Raw genomic sequence first — 18,494 nt, 5'->3', positions numbered from 1 at the left:
CAAGTGCCGCAAAGAAAGAGCGATGAAAGAACGGGCTCGCGCACCGTGAAACGCGATACAACTCGATATCTTTGACCGATATTGATCTCCTACATTGTAAAAAGAAGAAAAGAATGACATGCTACGCGAATACGGCGCAAAATGGTCCGGTCGTAAAATCGTGAGGCGTAGGTGTTAACTTCTCGCGATACCAATTCAATCGCGGGCACAAAGCACCATCGGATATGAGGTTCGCTGAACAGCGAAAAAAGTCTTAATTACGAAAGCAGCCATCTGATTATTTGCCAATCAGCGTGTTACAATCGGCCGGTATTTGCAGCTCTATCTTTATTTTTAAGCCAACAATAAAATTTAAAAAAAAAAAAAAAAAAAAAAAAAAAAAATTGTTTGTTAAAAAAAAGACTAGTTTTATTTTAATTAATTATTTAATTAAATTGTCAAAAAAATGGTTTTCTTACTGCCTGTGTCAAATTATCTATCGTTACGCCCCTCCCTTTAACTCCCGCATAATGAAGTCACCCCGCCGCGAAATCGCCATTTAGTCAAGCATGTATCTCGGTAACTTTCAAGGAGAGAATCTATCGCGCGCGGTGGCTGCGTCGCCTGCGGGCTTCCGCTGGCGCCTGATCGGCATTTCTCGGCCTGTCATTACCATACGCACTCATCCGTTGCACGCACAATCTCGCGTGCGTGAGTAAGTGCACGCCAATCACCGCGTGGGAGTACAGCGACGTCAAAGTGTCTCGTGTGCGATCTCGCGGGAAGTACGAGAGCACGTGCCGGCCGGGAACTCGATACTCGCAATAACCGTCGCTTCGTCGATCCACTACTATCAGCCCATTCGTTTTAATGCGGTTTAAGCGACCGTTTCGTTCCGCGAAACGGCGCCCGATAGATCGCGGCTTAATGACGCAACGTCATAAACTTCATCTTGAAGTTAATAAAAGGCGCGACTGAGTGCTCCTAAAATTAATCTAAAATGGCAAAAATGTGTTTTACTGATATTAATTTAATTTCTCTTTTTATTTTATTTTTATTTTTTTTATATTAAGTACCTACGTCAACGGCAAACATTCTCCGAGACTAGAAACGAGCTATTGAGGAATAACTGGCGAGAAGAAGAATTATAGCATCTTTTCTGTACAAGGTTTCGCACGTCGACAAGATAATTATTGCAAAAGCCATTTCCACAGGGACGGTCGTCTAGTTGCGCGTTGCAACGAGGCTGTACGCGTCGTTACGCATGCGATCATCGAGAGTGAAATATTACGATGTACGACATGAAGTCGCCCTTGTGTGCGATTAGATGTACTACTGCAAACGCGCATCGTTTGATGCCTCTCACAATTGTGCTTCTCAAACACGAACATATTCGCGAGTGACACTTATTTCTAACGGTCCACGCAGAAGAAAGACGTACGAGTCGCGAGAAAAATTTTCAAAAAAATTTTTCTTTTATTTTAATTTATTAAAAAAAAAAAAAAAAATCTATTAGTCAAGCCGACCGATATAAAATGGCAATAAAGCTTCTCCTGATATTTGAAATAAACATCGGTTTCATAAACTTTTTCAGTATGTGTTTCGTACGCCTGGCTCCCATTAATATTTCACCGATAGGAGAGACGAGATAGTCGCTCTCACGTTCTCGAGTCGTAAAGGCGATTCGACGAGTTTTATTGGCTCGTAAATCGGAAGGCGATCTCACTGTCGCGTCGCGTCGCGTCTCCGGTCCGTTTTCGCTCGACCGCGAAAATCCATCTCGCACACGGCGAGCGAATTCCGCGGTGATGATCGCCGCAATCAGTACCGCAAATCGAGAGACAGGTATCTGTACCAGTCGCGTAACCTGCTGCGCGTTCGCGATCTGCCGCGATAATATCTGCACGGGTCGACGAGCGTTATGCGGGTCCATTCCTCTCTCCGCTGGCCGCCGAAGACGCGTAAAGGTCAACATCGACGTAAAGGCCTCCACGGACGTTCCACATCACCGTGCCCGTTGCCATTTCTGGCAAATAGATGCTCTCAATTGCGAGGACCGTAAACCGAGCGCGATACGTTACAACTGATAGACGCGACGCAACGCGATAAAACGACAGTCGATTATATCATCGACGCGGACAAAAGCTACTACTTCGTCCAAATTGTATTTTTCTTTTCAATACCCTAACCGTTGGTATTTATTCTAACGATCGCGTTTCGCAATGTCACGCGGAAAGCATTATCTTTACAATAGCCGGTCGAGCAATTAAAAATAGTTACATCGCCGTGCTGGCGCAAGATTGTTTTGCTTCAGTTTATGTATGCGAACGATTCCAGTGCGCCGCGGCGATAGGTATTGTTACCTCTTTATGCGCATACCGTTACGGATATTATGTGCTGGAATACCGCGTGCGTGGCGTCGCCCATGGCGAGTGCCCCGCGATCGACTTGATGAAACGAAAGGAAGCGATTGTTCTAAGAGAGGAGCGAGCGACTCGGGAGAGCGCGTTTTTATCCGTCCCGGGGCTCTTTCACCTCGATTCTACTTCTCGCCGGTCGTTGCGTTCAATGGGCTAAGATTCAGAGCAGCGGGGGAGACCGGGGGAGGACAACCGCGACTAGTCGCCAGGAGGAAGAGCGAACTTGTAAAATCACTCGGAGGTCACTCGGAGCACGCGAACTGGCGCGCATACCCGCGCGAGGAGCTTCGATACGCACCACCACCCGCTATCGCTCGTCTATAACGCGCCTTGTCTTTGACTTCTTACTACGGCGAGATGCAGACGCGCGCATTTCGCGATCCATTAAACTGTGAAATGCAACGATACGTAATGCCGTAACATGATACGCTGATGAGTAACGTCGCCGAAGTTCAATCTGTGGACGCACCGCCAGACAAGAAAAATGATTAATAAAATTAAATTAAAAGCTGTTAAACGTTTACGATGTCTCCGTGTTATTTAAAGTAAAAAAAAAAAATAGAGAACGAAACTTCTTCGAGACTGTCGCGTGTACTAAGCTCGAATACCTACGCGCGCGACGCTCCGGAACGCTAAATAATGATTCTCGAGAAAATATAGAGAGGCTGATACGCTGCTGAAAGTGAAAAGGCGATTAGGGATAGGAGGCAGGGGGCGAGCGAGGAGAGAAAGCGAAGGTACGCAGCGCGCGCGAGATGATCGCGGAGGAGCTTCGGTGGTGGCGATAGCCGCGTTACACTTGAAATTGCTCTCTCGCTTCTCTCCCGACGGAGCGCGGAAAAATCGCATCGCGATCGGCTCTCTCGGCGAGACGAGCGCGCGCGATCGGGCGCGGGCAAGCAACCCAGGCAAATGTCAGGTCGTGACTTTCATGCGGTCTACCACCTGCCATGGGATCGGTAAGTGCGTCGTTATTAATGGCGTCCCGATCCGATCGCATCCGGAATAGGCGTAGGTCTACGACGATGCCTCGATACTGCCTCGCTCGCCGCCGCTCTTCCCGCTGCGGGCATTTGATCGTTGTTTGCTCGCCGGTGCACGCCGCTCGAACGGGCCGAGTTTATCCAAGAGCGTTCCACGCGAATAATAATCGCGGGGAGGTGCGCGCGAGTCGTCGGATGAGCTGACGCGCTCTTGCGAATACCGCGCGCCGCGGCCGCACGAAAATTACCGCCTATGAGAATCGTATTTCGCAAGGGAACATTGAAATTTAGCACACGCCGTATCGCAGTTGACACCACGTATTACAGTTACACGCTCGTGAGCATATTGTCCTTCGGCAAGCCGCTTGCGATCATTTAGTTCCCCGTCCGCGTGTTACTCACGCTTTCTAAGAACTTTTCGAAACGCTGATAGTGACGCAAGGTTTGAGAATCAAGGGCTCCGCGAGTGCGTCGGCGGTGCGCGCTGGCAGCTAATGCGACATGATTCGGTGTGAAAATACAATTGCTCCGCTTACATCTCGAAGTAACCGTGTCGACTCCCACGCGATGTGGTTGACCCGCGCGGTTGAGATTACGAGATCGCATATTACCACGCGGATAGGCGCAAGAGCGATTATCGATCCCTATTGCGACACGAGAATATATATACGCTTTGTCGCGCGAACGGAAGATGATAAGAGCGAATATAGTTGATTACATATCTTGCGTTTACAAAGTTCAGCACGTTACAAGAGCGGTATTATTGCGCGCCGTCGTGGGGCTCGAGTTTCACCCGCGATCCTATTTTGCCCGAGCTCGAATTCACGACGAGGAACAGAGAGCCCTTTAGACCGTAATAAAGGATATGTCAGGCATACCGCCCGGAGCACTTCCGTCTTCATTTCACTTCGAGCCAATGAAGTTCGCTCAAGTGATATTCTCATCCAATCTGACTTGAAAAATTTATCTTACGGATGCATTTAAAACTCGAGAGTCTCTTTGACTCGTTCGTCGTTCCCCTTTCCCCGCGCTAACACCCGGCCAAGCTCGACTCGCGCCAAAAAAGGATCGCTCGTTCTCTCGTAAATCGAGAACATCGCGGAATCTTCGGCCCGAGGCCAAATTCATCGTACGTACGTGCGCTCAGCACCGAATCGCCTGGATGCGCTCGTGTGATATATCGATGACACGAGCGTGGGTGTACCGGGAAGTCGATCTGGTCAGAACGAAGGCGAAGGAGAGACAGGAGGCGATGAGAGGGGAAACGCGCTTATTAAACAAAAGATTTTCTCACGGTTAGAACGTTCGGAATTAGAGTACGTTACGTCAGATTTCCCTCGTAGATTATGCGATTACAACACGATCTGTATTAACTTCGCAGAAAATTAAGTTCTATTTCAAACTTCAAAAGCTAATTTAAAATCCATTTCATTCACGTAGTTAAATGTTAATAAAAAAAAGTACCTAGAAATCTCGAGGATTCTCTCTCTGTCTCTCTTTTTTTTTTTCTTAAAATAATCTTTCGCATCCGGATTTCTCGTTTCGTAAGCGATCGTTTCGCAGCAAAGGATTTACAATAAAAACTGCATAAAATTCACAATCGTGCCCTCCGCGGCGCGATCGCAGAAAAACGGAAACGGCGAGGCACGCATCTCCTTGAGGGAGATGATCTGCCTCTTGTACGCTCGTTCGACTCGCAACGGGTACTCTTCTTTTTTCCTCTCCTCCGCAGCGAGCGGTTGCGATTCCGCGATTTACGATTCGTTCTCCGCCGTCGCGGGTTCCCGGGGACAGGCAGCGCGACGCTTTATCGAGCGCTCCGCGGTAACCTTTCCATAACTATCGCGTCTGTGTGTGTTGCCGTAGATCAACGGTAACGCCGCAGCGACCAATTTACCGAGCGACCTCTCGGCCGACCTCTTCTCCACCAGGCCTCCTTTCCGCGGGTAATACACGTACCCTGCAAATATATATCCCGTCCGCGGCGTATAACCGTGTGCTCTCGTGCGGTATATCGCGCGCGTCAATTGCCCGGTCCAGCGAACGATGATGAAGACGATGACGCGATGACGCAACCGTAAACGATGAACCACAACGACGAACGACGACGACGACGGCGACGGCGGCGGCGGCGAAGACTCGGATTGCATCTAAGTGCGACCGCCCGTGCGAATGCGCGAATAAATTTGCGATTGCGTCGACTGCCCGGCAACTATGTCGTCTTATTGCCTGCTTAATAAGCCAAGCCGCGGGTCTGCGTATTTACGACTTGGTGTTGTATCGGTGCTAGCAGTAGCGCTGCAATTTGACGTCGGTGCCCAATAAACATATCCTGGATTTTGAAAGCGCGATATCTCGTACGACCGGCTTTAGTAATGAACGTTTTCGTATCTGTTGGAGTCGATCAGAAAATGAGTGAATAAAACCGCGGAATGTACACCGGGTGTCCCGCGGCGTACCGCTTATCTACTGATAATAAGAAGTCAAAGACAAGACGCATCGTGGGCGGACGTTGGCCGCATGATTGGTGATACAGATTTTTTTTTTTTTTTTTCTTTTCTTAATAAGCGTTTCGATAAATTTTTTTTTTCCTCATAACTAAATTAGCTTCCGTAAAATCGAGAGTAAAAAAATCGAGAGCTTAATAACACCTCGCGCTTAATAGGTTTCTTTTCTATTAAAGTATATTTTTACGATGTCTCTTCTTTTTTAGCTTTACGGTGGTTATGTTGATAATCTGCGATTCTTTCCGTTGCATTCCAGTGGCAGGTTCATCGACGCGTCAAGCCAGGAGAAAGGAACCGGCCTACGTATATGTTAATTGCGTTAAACCGACGAAACCGCGATCAGCATAATGAAACGGACAATCAGCGAACACCGCTCGGGCTCTCGTCACGATTTCACATTATAATGTCTCCGGTGCAACCATGCGGCCCGCGGCACACGGTGGCCCACAGGCCTCATGTTCCCGTGCGGCTAAGCGAGTGCATTAGATCAGGGTACACGTCGTTGCGGCATGTCGCGGTCTTTTTTTGTCCTACTGGCGAACGAGAAAATCGTTGCTGCACCGAGATTCCGTTCGCGGGACGTATGTACACATCGAGCTTTACGATTGACCTCATACATTAATGTAAACGCTATGCTTGGGCCGGTCAATAGTAGAGACGAAGCAAGAGAAAGAGAGAGACGGAAAAAAAGAGAAATAACAAACTCTTGGATCTATCTTTCGGCGAAAGATGCACAGGAAATAAGAAAAAAAAAAAAAGACGAACAAGACGTTGCAACAGACGAAAGACAAATGGGTGGACAAACCGAGGTAAAGTGTACGAAAAAAGAAAAAAAAAAAAAAAAAAAAAAAGAGATAAAAGTACGACTAAGAAGCGGAGGGTCGAAACTCATCGTCGGCGCTTAACGAGTACGTAACGATGGAAGATTGCGTCAACGTATCGCGAGCGATTAACTAATCGTACCTACGCTGCATGCCGATGTACCGAAGGATATTGAAACAAGTGTCCGGAAATGACAAGATCGCGTTTCACTAGAGCTTTTCGACGCAAATCTCAACGACCGGAAGAAGAGTTCGCCGTATGAGTGCGAGAACGAGCGCAAGAGTACGTGCGTGCGTATATGTATACATGAGATGCCAAGCTTCTCGTGATCGGCCCATAAATCAGGCTACGTTCTTGCGCGCTTATCGTTTGCTGTCGGGTCAGAGGGGATCTTGTCGACAATTTTGCTCGCCTATGATCTTTTCCGTCTGCGACAGAATGAAACATACGCGTGGGACACTCTTTTTTGCCCTTCCCGTACGCAGACGGCTCGCGATACCTTCGCGATTGCACGCGGCGTTTCCTTCATCAGGAATGGAAGTATACTAATACTTTTGATAATAAACGAGATCGCAGGAGACTCCGCATATTTATGCCCTCAAGATTTTTTTTTTTTGTGATTAACAGTCTTTGTCTAAGAAATCGATATGAATGAAAAAAAAAAGTGATGCGTCGCGATGTTTTTGTACGAGCGGCTTTGCGAGTGAAGTTGAGAACCGCGATGTCATCTTCTCGCGGTGGAGTCACGGAGAGGTCGCTTTCGAGAGTTGGGCTCTATGATCTTGCGCGCGTAGCACAACCGGTTGTCTCTTCTTTTTTCAATGCGCCCCTCACTCTGTATGCGTGCACCTGTACGCGCGCGCGGGCATTTATTCACCGACGATACATGCAACAGATATATGCACACACGTACGCGCGTCTACGGACCATTCCAAGTGGCCCGCACGCACAATAGGCAAATACTGTAATTACATAAATTACGTGGGTTTACGAGTTCTCCTGTTTCTCAATAACGCGATATTAACAATGGGAATGCGTTGCGCAAAAATATATTTCGTTTAGAGTCGAAGTTTAATACATACGCTTTTGTCGTTTCGCATATTTCGCGAAGCTTTTTGCGAAGTTGATGACGCACGAGACCAAACATCCGATTGACAATGCAACGTGAGTAGGTTTTTGTAATTTTTATATGGTCGATAAAAATTTTCGTCTTTAAAAAACATTTTAAGCGGCCGGTAGAATATTACACGATAGGTAAAAATCGTACGTTACATAACGAATCATAAAATGCACAACCCGGCGTACTCGCGCACGTCATATTACATCGGCTTCGATCTATTTATGGTATCGACATCTCTCCGGTCACGCGAAAGCGGTCGTCCTCTCGATCTCATATCCGCGTCGCCGTTTTATAGCCCGCGTCCTCTTCGGGATCGGTTCTCCAACGACCGGTGTACCTCCGATGCTTTGTTAACGATTAATTGTCGCGATCTTGTTCCCGACGTCGTCGCGCAACGCCTCGATCTCTCGCGATTGTCGACGACGGTCAAGGACACCTGACGCCTCGTTCTATCGACATCGACGCTCGCCGATAACTTGCACAAGAGAGGCAGGCTTCTTTCCTGACCCTCGACCTGTCTTTTGTTCCTCTCCTTCTCGCTCTATCTTCCGTCTTTGTCGCCTCGCGTCCCCACCTTTTGTATCTCTTTCCTTTTTTTACTCTCTTCCCAGGGGTGTAAGTCGAGAACTGGTAACGCGACATAGAGTGGGCTCGGTTACGACAGGTCGTAAGGCGACGAGCGTGTCTAATAGGTCGCGATAACGCGCTCCGATGATATCCTGCGATGCACATCGTCTTCGGTGTGGTCCGCGTAAGACGCGCGATTAAATGCCCACGTATCCGCGCGATGGTTTACATCTATTCCGCTCCGCAGTCGCGCGACTTGCACACTGGCGGTGTCGTGCCGCATAAACGGAGGCGGATTAACATTCGTCGCGGCCGGCGTTTTAGATTTATCGTGTCCCACTTCGCGCCCTTCGTCATCGGATTTTAACGGCGATGATGATTCACTTCGGTCGATTTCAAACCGCGCTCCGCTCATTAAATTGTTTATAGATGATAAATCGACTTCGATGAACTTACGACGGGCTGTGCCATTAAATCGAAATTTAAATTCTTTTACGCGAAATATTCTGGCGACACGTGGACACATCGATAGAATACTTGGCGCGTTTTTAAATGCCGATCGCCTTTTCTTAATCAATTTCGCAAAACGGAAAGCCTCGAGACACGTTTGCGTTATACGCTTGAAGTATTAATAGTTTCGTGAAATGCAACAAAGAACATGCATTCAAATTTTTATATCTATATCTATTAGAGTGTATTCATGGTGACAGATGGAGACAACGAGGCGGTTGCGCGCATCGACGAAAATTGATTGCTATCTTATGGCCTATTCGATGTAAATTTCGTGGCAAGGAAACGTCTCAGATGAGATTGATGCATCAAGTACCGAGTAAATATCGGAGTGGTCTCGTATAGATACTGGATTAAAGAAAAGGGTCGATCGTTACTCTAGATAAAATAACTCGAACGTAAAGATATATCCCTAATCCGTCAAATAATTTTCAATGTTGCAATATTATTATTATTCACGATTTAATGAATATTTTAAAATTTATTATGTCGCAACGCCATATCCGTTATTTCCCCCCCGTTAATTTGTTTGGTGTAAGTAGAATTAGTTGCGCCTATGTATTTGAAATTCGTGTGAATATCGAAAGTCTAATAAAACGAATCGTAGACGTTAAATACATTACGAAAAGTGATAAGTGTGGTGATAATTTAGTGGCCGCTGCTGTCGTAAAATGTGGAAGGCCGTGTGTAAATTATGAAAGCGACTGACGTCGGTGGATAGCATTAAAATGCACGATTTAATCACCAGGCTTGTAGCGATCAATTGCCAAGATTATTTGGAATGGTATCGAGGACGACCGCGTTCCGCCGCCGCGTGCTAAATGTCGCGCACGAAATCGCTGCCGAAAGTAATCGAGATGTAACCGCGAGTGTTCTTAAATCAGCCGCAAGAATTATTTCCGCGACTTATTTCTCCTGCCCGGAGCCGGCCGAGCCGAGCGAGGATCGATAACTAATTATTCTTCGGTGTAAATACTCACGCTTTCACTGACGGCGAGAAAGTCTGATAAAAATAAGCGGACGCACAGTATCACCCGTGCGGGTTCTCATTCCGTGACCCGATCTTGCGTTCATCAAGCCCGATACAGATGAATTAATTTTCATCATTTACATTTAGAGATTTCATCGGTTTTCGATCGGTCGGAGATCGTATCAGGTTAATCCTGGCACCGCGCGAGGTGTCGTATCGTTTGAAAGCTAGTTAAAATTAATTTCAAGGTGCACATTTAATTCGCGATAATAACTAGTACCAAATAACGACCAGTAACGCTAATACTGATATAAAAGTAAAAATTCGTTAAATACGCAATACATATTATTTGCGCAACGAGATATTTTATACTTATCGGGATATAAACGACTTAAAGTGAATGATCGCGATGCGTCGTTGGGGTATTGAAATCGTGGAGTCGCGATATGCCCCGAGTACGGACCCCCTGTAATCGTGAATCCGAACGTACGGCTTTTGAAATCGGATCCGCCAGATATTCCTCGACCTGGGACTCGGGCTACGGGGCCACTAGCGGTGGATGAGGGGGAAGAAGCCCATCGTCTCAGTTACAATTTGTGTTCGCACTTAAAAGAAACATTACCTGGTGGGACCGGGTCGAGGATAGCGCGGACGCCTCGTGTGTGGTCCTATATAACGTCCAGGCCGTATCTCGAATCGTTCGTTACCGATTCGATTGGAGTCGCGTTCGGAGCATCTTCCAGCTGGGGAAGAGAGGCTCGCCCTTAAGAAGTGCTGCCACTTAAAAGTAGAGTTTCCCCCCCGATTTCGTCGTTGTCGTCGTAAAGGATACCCGGCCGATAGTAACGCGATCGCCTTTTCGGAGTAGATCGCAAGGAGGGCGGGACATTGACCTTTTACATTTGCTCTACATGGAAACATTTTCGTTAACCGGATGGGAATTCTTTCTATCTTTCTCTCGTATTTCTTTCTTAGGTAAAATAACGATAAAATTAAAATAACGTTAAGTCACTAGAAAAAAACATTTTTATTTTTAATTAAAATTAATTGCACCATTACATTTTAGTAAAGTATGCAAAGGTATATTTTGATGAGAATCGTTTATTTATTAAAAAAAAAGATGAAACGTTAGATAAAAATGTTATTTCTATAACCAACTGTAATTATCTAAAACGTAGGAGAAGAAAATAAATTAAATAAATGATTTTCTAGACATAAATTATTACACGCTCGGAATTAATTCGGGTTTGCTTTTTCGATATCCCCGTGGAATCGCCGCCCGACCTCCCAATCTCAATCGCTCCTTTTCCTTTCTCCAAACTCGCGTCTTGCGACTACCAAAAAAAAAAAAAAAATAGTTATCGCCTCTAGACCGGTGACATACGCGCGCGATCGTTTCCTACGAAATCAACGGAATTCTAAATGAGCGGTCCTCTCGTACGTCCGGATAACTAATGGCGTTTCGGAAATCGGGCAGCCTAATTTGAATAGTTTTGTAATTCTCTCCCGCGGTTGCATCGACAAGCAACAGCTTTCAAGCTGTTCATCGGAATTTAAATTCTTTAACAGATGCGGAAGTATTAATTTTATTTTAATGTTCGATATTCATTTAAAATGATGTTCAAGTTCGGATATAATATATAACTAAATGTAACATACACACGTACGCGCCGATCCACTTTTTTTAAAGCTGTGGCCGTGAGAATCTCCTAATTTATTAAATGATCATGTAACAGACTAACGGTAAATGAATCTTTAAGGAATAAATCTTCAAATTTAGCCGCACCAAGCCTATGCAATCGATACGATCTTTTCTCCGGCAGACGCATCCGCGCCAAAAATCTCACCGAAATTAAAGAAAAAAAAAAAAAAAAGTGCCGTAAATTTTCAGCTGCTGCGAACGATTGGAATCACCGGCTGTAATCCACGATTTACTACTCTCACGATATCGATCAAGATATTTAGAAGACTTGGCGCGACCGAGTCACATAAACGAGGAATTCGTGCGGACGTAGAAATTCCACGAGCTGCGGTCGACGTGGTTCGCCAGCGGGCGAGCGTCTTCTCCGGGCAATTTCGAAATCGAATTATTTATCCTCGCGACGGTGCGATATTGGGACGGCCGATCGTAAAATCCGAAGCGAGTCTGATGGATCTTAAAGCTTCTCGGACCTCCGTCCGGTGGACCGTGGGGCACGCGGACTGTTTCGGATAAGACCTTAAAATTGATGGCGAATAACGGCGTTAAATCCCGTCCGAATCGCGCATAATTGGAGTGGGTTACCGTACTATACGTCAATCGCGTGTATCTGCGGTACACGCATACGCACGCACGCGGCCGTATATACGCCGATCGTCCTCCATCCGAGTACCGTCGGAGTAACGCAATACGGAGATTAATAGCGAAATTATACCATTAAGTAGTATTCGGCGCATGAGATAAAAACTCGCCCGCTCATTTGAATGCCACATGGGAACTTGTCGATCGGATTACCGGTCGATTTATATGCCATAGTTCAGAATTACCAGCGACCGTCGACTTTTCCCCGAGTCAATGTTTATCGAACCGAATTCTGAACTCGTGTTCTTCCTCGCAATATCATAAAAATGTAAATAGTGCGATTAATTTTCTCTTTTCGATTAAATCGTTGAATTAATTGAACCGAACTACTCTTTAAGAAAATGTTTCTGTGTAACACAGAATCAAGTAATATTTTGAAATCGGACGATCTAATGCAAATTTTTAAAATAAAAAAAAAAAGAAAAAAAAATAGCTATAAATATGTACGTTTCGTGGGAAATAAAAGTATCAAATTAATTACACGTCGTTATCACCGTCAGCTTCCGTAATAGTCTACATTCAGCAATTCCGTTGCGTGAGATGCGAATGCGAGATGGATCAGTGGAGGTTCGTCCGCGAGATCGTCGTCGCACGTAGGTACGTATGCCGGCACGCACCGGCTTGCTAAACGTGCGTCCAATTACCGACGAGACCGCCGTGTAATACGAGCTTTAATGTCCGCAGACGGCGGCTTATTAGCCGCGAGAACGAAGAGAAAGAGCGCTGACGGAATGAGGGAGCCGAAGAGAGAAAGAAAGCTTCCATGAGTTCGCGCGCGAGGAGATGATGCCGCGGACGAACGGAGGAAACGGTAACGAGAGAGACGGAGAGAGACGATAAGGTACGGAACAGACGACATCCCGGGGGAAGTAACGTCGATCTCTGGCGAAGGGCGAAAAGGGGAAAAAAAAAAAAAAAAACGCAAGTCGGTATCCGCGTGGCAAAGGTAAGTATGGTTGCACCACCGTCGAGCATCGACAGATCTATGGAGCCGCTACCAGTTTTTCTCACCGCGTCGGTCCCGATCTGACGCGATCTTGCTTCAACAACGACGCGTCGATTTTTGCACGCGCGCCGATGACTTCCCGAGAGCGAGAAACGCCCGATCTGTACCGCCGATCTCCCGGCAGAATTTTTAACTCGCGCGGCACCCCGAGTGCGCGGACCGCAAACCGAGTCTACCAGGGCTCGTTTATCGCATAATAAATTACGCGTGCGGCGCGAAGCGACGAGCACGCGCGCTTCGCGCGATGCCCGGGCATCTCGTGCCAGCGTACGATCACAGCGTCGCATTCCGCGAGCGAAATGATCGATTACGACGATGATCGCCAGTATTACCGCTACGGAGATTGCTATGTATCCGCGCGACATTGCGCAAAGATTCGCGGCGAGATTTTCGATTAAATTTCGAAGCTAATCGCATCTCCTCAAACTAATTGATTCGGCATTCGAACGATGTCCATCGGAATTGATTAACCTTGCTGATGACTCGCAATATTAATCTCAAAAGTTTTTAAAATACACGGCACGTACAATTTTTTCGTACATATTCGGATTTCTTCTTTTTTTTTTTTTTTTTTTTTTTAACGAGTTAAATGCCTACAACATATGTCAAACCGTTTCTCTTGGTCGATTTATCGATCTACTTATCACGTTTGTTCCTAGCGTGCAATAATGTACGATCCAATGATAATATTGTCACGATACGGTTTTTACGATTGACAATCAGTTTTGTATATCGAGAACGGCCTGCATTGTGCTAATCGCGCGGCGGAATAATCCGCTGAATATTTAACGCTCCACAAATCATGCGACGTATCGCTATTTGCATATCGTTCCGATAAGCCTCCGGCGTCCGTGATATAGTACCTGCACTAAAATATCGTGTGTTACCGACCTGTTATCCGAGAATTAGCGGCTCGCTGATCGGTCGACAAGCGCGCGGCACTCGTAAATCGCGATTAATTAATTGAACATATCGGCGCGGTGTAAATCGAATCGCGCTTCTCGCTTCGCGCCGGGTTTTCCGCGCGTCCGCGACTCCCGGCAGAATCAATTTGCGCGTTGAATTAAGCCGGCTCGCGAGGGGATTCCGTCCGATGACTCGGTGCGTTCCGCTCTCTCGGTTTTCCTCTCGTGGACAACCGCGCATTATCTCCTGTCCGCCCCGTTACGAACGCGAGTAGGCGAGAACGCGGACCTACTGCGCGCAGCGGCCGCGATTTGCATCTGGCGCTTGTTAGTCGCTCGAAAGCGATTTTCTCAGCAGCCATGAAAAATCGATCTAATCTCCACTGGGTGCCTTCTCGGATCGCCATCTGCCAGGTAAGTTACGACACTCCGCGGGGACGTTCCGCTCGCGTACGCGGCAACCGGACCACCGTGCCGCTACTCGCGGCGCGAACGTAGACGCGGATTCTCATTGCTGTTCGTCATTAGCAAACATAACTCGAGGTATATTGCACTTCTAGGATACTCAACTCGGCATCTAATTATTGTTAGGACATATGCGTACATACGCAGGGGACGTGCATGCATTTTATAACATTGCTCGCAAGAAAAGATCCCGTCCAAAAAAATAAAACAAAAAAAAATAAAAAAAAAATAAAAAAGAATACGCTGACTCATCGATCGACGGAGGAACCTCTTCATTTCTTTTCACTTGCTTTCTCTTAACTTTATAGCTAATTAATCACGGGGAAGGTAGGAGAGACAGCCTCGCTCCCGGACGGACACGCGAGGCGTTGGCGTTTCGTTCGCGATTAACGTGCGAAATTTTACGACCTATCATCGGCACACCGTTTATTAGGAATCCCAAGCAGAAGCATCTTGCGGCGAGCGAGCTCGTTCGGGCGCGCGCATTACTATTGCAACGGAGATGAATCGTATTCCCACAAGACACGTAGAGGGATTATATAACCTTTGATCTTCCTTACAACGGTTCATCCATTGTGGAAGGCTCTTTCTCCGAACCGCGAGCGCAGAATCTAAATTATTGCTTAGAACTTTCTTAAAGAGCGTAGATTATTATTTATCATCGTGTGCGTGGATGCGAGAGAGAAAGAAAGAGAGATTTACGCAAATGATCGAACATTTTGAGCCACCAGATGTTTGCGTTTAATAGTTACGTGCGGTATTTTATGCGCGCGGCCGCGCATCATCTCGTAAGTAACGTTATTGGATAGATCGATATCATATCTCGCATCGTTTCCCATTACGAACGATTTAATCCACCAAATAAATAATACTTTTTCTAAAAGTACACGTTGCGCAGAATAAATCTTAAGTGCCTACGTACGTTGTTCCTAGTCTTCGATAATATATTTCGTTATTCAAACCAGATTCCTATCATGCTATTTTGATATATAAAAATAATAAACCAAAATTGAACACGATATCAATGAAATGAAAACGGTAGAAATTCTAACTTATCTAAAGAAGCCGAGGGAAACCCTTTATTGCGAGCATCGTTGTAATCGTCACGGTGGGCTTATCTTTTCTGGTTATCGACGATGAGAAGAGAGATTGCGATACCTAATGCCAGAACGACTCGATTCTCGTACAGATACGTGGAATAGGGATAAAACAACGTGGGTCGCTCGTGTGTGTACAGCGATTGGTAAGCGGTTGATGACCTAGCCACGATCGGGCCATCACGTCCATGACGTGCTCTGGCCATCCGTCGACTCGCTCTATATAATTTGGGGCGCTCACGTGACCCTGAAACGACCGGGGGTCAAAACCACATTTGTAATTTTCGAGACGCCGGCGCGACCTGTTCGCACGTTGTTCTTACGTCTATTATCTGTGCAACGAGTATACGAGGGCGACCCGATAGCAGCGATAGCGAACACGTCAACTGGGATCGACGAATTCTCGACGCTTGCCTCAGTCGACAGATATGTGAGATTGTAATTTTTAAATAAAATATTTTTATTAATTATTATTATTAATTTTTTTTATTCCTATAAAATGTCACGTCGTATACGCGCATTAAAAGCACCGAAGCGCGCGTTGAAGTCACCGTTATAATATTTTTGATAAGGCCGAATGTGGTTCACGTTGCGCGTACGATCGCGCAGAGATCCTCGAGACAGTCGAGTCGCGCCAGCCGAGAATCCTTGATCTTTGTAAGAAATAAGGAACGGATCGTTGGCGAGGGTAGCAACAAAAGCGCGAGGAAAGAACCGTATGGTCATCCAAGAATTCCACGGAGACGGCACCATCGCTCTATATATATTTCAACTAGACGGGGACATATTTCGAAAAGGAGTCCTATTTATTTATTTTATCCGCTCGCGAGAGGCACGGGGCAGCGCCGAAGTGGAGATTAAATTCTCCCTACATACTGTGACCGCGCGGGAGGGTTAAGTTATGCATCTCGGTCGGTCTCCTTTCCCGTTTTGGACCCGAGGGGGGACTTATCTTCGGGGGATCTCCCTCCGCTCGTACGCTTACATACCCGCAACACGGCCCGAGAACCGCTGCTCACCGAGGGAATGGCTTGCGGTCGCCTCGTTCGCATCCGTAAATCACGGATTAAATAAAATAGCCTACCCGCGAGAGTCAAATGAGATGTCAGCGCTGGGCCCACCGCCCTCGCCGAGACCCGGACCAAATTGCTCTTTCACTGGCCCCACCGTTCCCTCGTTTCTCTGCTTGGCGCTTTCCTCGCACCGGTATGCGGTGACGACACAAACGTATACGAATATAGTCGCGCCAGGAACTCGCTGATCCGACTTAACGAGATTGGCCCACTATTTTTCGAGATGAGGAAGTTGACGTCGGTTCTCTTTTATAATCGTAAATATAGTTGTTCAAGGTAAACGAGTATTATCTTATTCGTTCGGTCGAGCCTATTGCCTACTCCGGGTCTACTACCGTTAATTAGTTTTGCGCGGGAAATATTTACGCAAATAAAAAGAATCACCCACCCAAAATAACAAAGTAAAAGAATCGTAAAAAAAAGGAAAAAGAGATTGTTAATAAAAATTTGTTTTTCACTCACCGACCGATGCGCAGCAGCGGAGTTTTTGCAGATAATCTGTAATATAAGAATAAGACAAATAAATTATTAAAATGCTGAAAATAATTTCTATAGTTTAAGAAAAAAAATTATATGCGGCTGTAATTACTTTGTAATTAAATAAAAAAAAAATAAAATTACTTATTACCAAAACGAAAAGTGTCTATTTTTTTGACAATGAATTTCTTGAAAAGAAAAGTAATGCTTACCCAGGGGTTGCTCCGCCGATGCATGTAGCCCTTCCTGAGCCTCCTCCTCCTCTCAGGATGTTCTGGATGTCGGGTTGTCCTTTCCAGAGCTCATCTTCGTCGCACAAAACTCTCGCGAGAAACGCGGCCGAAATTTACACACGCGCGATAACGTACGGCACTCCCGAGACGCACGCGACCGACGAACCGACTACGATTCGTGTAATACTTCAATGATGAATTCGGCGACGCGATCAAAATCGAGCATACGCGAAAAACGATATTCGCGAAAAATCAAAAAACGGCCGACGAACCGCCGGCGGTTCGTTTTTCATTAATTACGACGGCGAGAATATGTTGGCTTCTTCACTTTCATCTGCACAGAAAAACAAATTTGGTTAGATAAATTTTTGAGAGCCCATCCACCGCATAAATACGAAAAGATCGTATTCATGTGAGAAATTATTTAATAATTAAACTTATTAATACAGTATACATATAATACAGTATATAAATTATACTCCTTTCCATCAAAATAAGTTATTAAAAAATAGAGCTATTAATTAGTCGCGTATGCGGGTATTACTTGTCAAGAACGATCATACGTAATGCATTGCAACGTTACGGTATTACGGGCACGTGAAGACGCGGTTCGTCCAAGGCGGAAAATGGTTCTCATCAAAATTATTAGGGTTGCCCTCCTAGCAACACGCGGCCGATCGCGATGTACTCGGCACTTTGGCCGATTAAACGGCTGAAATTATATCTTCGAACGCGGTGGATGCCGGCACGTATATTTCGCGCGGGCAGACCCTACATGCGATCGACGATCCGTTGCTCCGGTCACCGTGCGAAAGCTATTTCGCGTGAGCTCAACCTCACCCTCGCTACACGGCAGCGATAGGCGAATACCAGCAGCGTGAGCCCGATCGAAGTTACGCTCACGAGTGGCGTGTAAGGACGATCGACGTAGCGCTTGTTGCGAGACGGGGAGCCGTATGTACTCGCAGATGCCTGCGGATACTTCGCGTAGCCGCTCTTCGTGCGCGATCGCTCTCACT

At 46.3% G+C, this 18,494-nt stretch overlaps 1 protein-coding gene across 1 annotated transcript in view; it reads right to left on the bottom strand.

Moving 5' to 3' along the window:
• Positions 1-17,666, bottom strand: part of LOC139102424 (knirps-related protein) — a 103,262-nt gene extending 85,596 nt beyond the window's left edge. The window contains exons 1-2 of the mRNA XM_070656308.1: positions 17,455-17,666; positions 17,228-17,263 (exon numbers count right to left, since the gene is read on the bottom strand). The gene's annotated coding sequence lies outside the window, so the exon portion shown is untranslated. The remainder of the gene's footprint in view (positions 1-17,227; positions 17,264-17,454) is intronic.
• Between the last annotated feature and the right edge of the window lie 828 nt (positions 17,667-18,494).

The sequence above is a fragment of the Cardiocondyla obscurior genome, linkage group LG05, assembly GCF_019399895.1.
Source record: "Cardiocondyla obscurior isolate alpha-2009 linkage group LG05, Cobs3.1, whole genome shotgun sequence".
Taxonomy (NCBI): Eukaryota; Metazoa; Arthropoda; class Insecta; order Hymenoptera; family Formicidae; genus Cardiocondyla; species Cardiocondyla obscurior.
This window is presented reverse-complemented; position numbering and strand designations above follow the sequence as displayed.